Source organism: Argiope bruennichi, chromosome 10 (assembly GCF_947563725.1).
Source record: "Argiope bruennichi chromosome 10, qqArgBrue1.1, whole genome shotgun sequence".
NCBI lineage: Eukaryota > Metazoa > Arthropoda > Arachnida > Araneae > Araneidae > Argiope > Argiope bruennichi.
Window position 1 is genome coordinate 120,362,251 of NC_079160.1, and position 3,637 is coordinate 120,365,887.

The following is a 3,637-nucleotide window of genomic DNA, read 5'->3' on the forward strand; positions in this document are numbered from 1 at the left end:
TGGTTTAAATAAATAGATTGACTTGGCCATCGCACTAAACAATCTAATTTAATATAATATGTTAATGTAATCTAATTTAATGTAAAGATACATTATGTTTTCATGCGATGGCCAAGTCAATCTATTTATTTAAACCATAAAAGATTTTCAATATTGATATGGTCACTATAAGATGTTGTTAGGTTAGCTAATTACGTAATAACTTAAGACGGAAGAACCCTTAAGTAGGGACTGAATAAACTGACCCACTTGGTATTACATGGATCCCACCACTTTTTACGATAGAAGAACTGAGTTGTGAGACTTGGTTTTTTATACAAGTTATGTTTTTGATGGCATTAGTTTATCTGAAAACGAAACTAACTCTAGTAGTGTTTTTAGCTAAATATTTCAATAGAAAAGAGTTTATGTGCTTTGGTTCAGCTTTTTGATTTTCCTACAGAATAGATCCCCCGGAGCGCAATTCAGAAATGGAAACTTCTGAAGTAGTGGATGGTTCCTGCCTCCCTGGAGGATATAGAAATAATACGTGGATGACTACCCCTACTGATGAGGGACCGGGATTCCTATGGGAGTGGTTGTACTGTGGCTGGTGATGACCCTTAGAATTCAACCATAATGCCCATGCTATCGTGGCATTTCTGCCATTCAGAATGCCAAATAGTCAAGAGTCAACCATAGTCAAATCTCAATGCCTTATGTGGAGTGGGGTGGAGTAGTCTTTTGTGGTTATAAAACAGATGGTATGTGAACCAAGAGGATCGTTCGACATACTAACTAGCATACTAACAATGCAGCTCGTTCTGTTATTTCTCTTAATAGAATTGCCAGGATGACGCCAGGTGGATTTATATTGATGCAATACTGCACGTTTTGCACTTAGTAATATAATTAAAAAACGCAAATATGCCTTTTGGAAGTATTCTCTTCATCCGATAGGGTCGAAAATTGGATACGAATTTAACCTTGTATCCTTGGCAAGAGTCTTGGCTATTAACCCCGGCGTGCGGTTAATGGTATCCAAAAATCGAATTTGTGCTTTAGACTCATTTTTCTCAATCTAATGAAATAAAGAATTGATACAAAACTCTATCTGAGGTCGAAAATTCTCATATCTAATTAGATATATTTAATTCATTGCATTTTTCAACTATCGCGTTAACATTTTTCTGAAAGTACAGACCGAAAGACAGTCAGTCCTTTGTTGGATTTGTCTCAAAATTTGACAGGTGCCTACATTATCGATGTTAAATCTGCGTACTGAATCTTCTCTAGCTCTTTTCGTTTTGAAGTTATCATGTTCACTTATATTCCAGCAGCCGGACAGACGTACTTCTCCTGAACGGAGTTTGCTCAAAATTCGAGAGAAATCTGTAAACTTGGTGTAAAGACCGTATACCGAATTTCAACTGTCCAGCTCAAAAGTGCTTTTGAGTTATCTTTGTCACAGACATTTTTCAAAAATGTGTTTTTCGAATTCAGAGAGTTTCTAAGACTTGGAGATTTCGTCAAAATTTCGATTTCGAATTTTTTAACGATTGTTATACTTTCTCTATACTACGTATACAAGGAAGTAAAAATATGTTTTTTTTACTGCTAGGAAATCTAAAACTTGGAGAGTTATTCAAATTTGAGTTCCGATTTTTTGACGAGTTCAGTCATTTCTTTTTGTATCTTTCGTGTTCAAGAATATAAAAATGGATGCAAAGAGCAGAGAAAATTGCATCGCTTACATTTTTTCAGTATTTATAGTTATTTTTCAGTTATTTAATGATTTAATAATAATTTACTGTTTAAGAATTTGAACTGAATCAAGAAAGATTCCAAATCTCTCATTTAGGAGAAGTGGGGGAAGGAGAGGTTTTTAAATTCTATCTATATGCAATGATTGCAAATAGGTATAAATAATTTTGAGATCCAAGGAATAGTTTATTTCTATGCAATTCTATGAATGTGTCATATAATTTGAAATTAGTCTATAACCAGGTAGCCAGTTGATTAACTTTGATTCATAAGGGTACTATTTCTAAATGAATAGGACTAATAAAGAAATTTTGATTAATATTTAATTTTATTAATTAATCTTAAAATGTTCTTATTGTTTAAGTTTCATTTAAGTAATAAGAAAATTAATTATCTAAATGAAAAATGTTAACCAAAGCAATTCATTATTGCTTCTTTATATCTCCCTCGTGCTCATTCATAAAAAATTAAAAAACTACTGTGTGGCAAGAAAAAGAATCATTTCTCAGAGTAATATTAAGCAAAATAAAGGCAGGAAATAAACGGAGTGACATAGTCATCCCATATCTCTCTTTGGATTGGCTAACAGCATCCAAAATCAATAAACACGTCCGTCTTCTCGTTTGCAGTGTCATCCAAAGTGTGTACAGGTGCGAGACAGAGTACAATATTAATACGGCGTGCTTTGCACTCAGTAGTCGATACATGCTTAAGTCAACGTGATTACTCAGCATATCTGCTTTGTTTAAGTAACAGCTAAAACCCATTCATTGACAGGTGTTTGAGCACTAGTTTTCGCCACACAAATCTCCGATAGAGATTTCCTAATTATCCCTTTCGAACTGCACATTTAGAAAGTATTGAAATCCTTGAAAAAAACTCAGTCTCAAGAACATAAAAAAATTCTGATATTCCAAAACATGACCAATCCAAAAATCCTATTTTCAAATTATGTCTCTTTGACTCTCTATACAAGAATATTATTAATTGAAAGTTCAAAAAAATTATAGGGATGAAATATGGCATATGACTCTAACGAAAAAAATTGCAGTAGACACTTGCAATTTTTTTTCATTGCACTTGATTGAATAATTTAATGTAATTTTACGTATAATCTAATACTTTTTGAGCAGTTCTCGATACGAAATTCATCAAAAAAAATGCGAAAAAAATCTGCATGTTATCATAACTTCTCCTAGGTTCATAATAAACTGAAAAGTGATGCAATTAAATAATTCCTAAGAAAATGCAACATCTTTAATAATATTCAATTCATTTATAAAAGGGATTGAAAAATGCTTACATTTTAAATACATAATTTTAATGGACGATTCAGAAATTGTCGAATTGTCTGAAGCGAATTTTAAACCATCAGTCTATTTGATAGTAAAAATGATGAAAAAATATTATTTAAAAACAATATTAAGCCAATCTAAGTGAAATTTCAAATGCTTTGATTGAACCAATTTTATAAGAATATTTATAAGAAAATGTTATAAATACATAATTATTTCGTTTCATCGTATATTTGTGGATTCGCCTATGCAAAACATTATCTAAATCTTATTTTCTCGAATACGAAGTATACAAACAGAAAATAATGTAATTATTAATATTCGAAGTCGAGATATTGACGATTATTCACATTTCAGTACTCCTCGAGTCCAAAAAACAAGTTTTTCGAATGATGTCAGTCTGCCACTCTGTCTATACATTTGTGAAGATAACACAAAAGCGTTTTCAGCTAGGTAAATGAAATTCTGCATTTGGCTTTCACACTAAAATTGTAGATTTTTATTATATTTTGAAGGGTGTTCCCTCAAAGGAAATCTGCCTGATTATTAAAAAACAAATGAACTCAATAATTACAAAATTTAAAAAGCTAAATCGATAA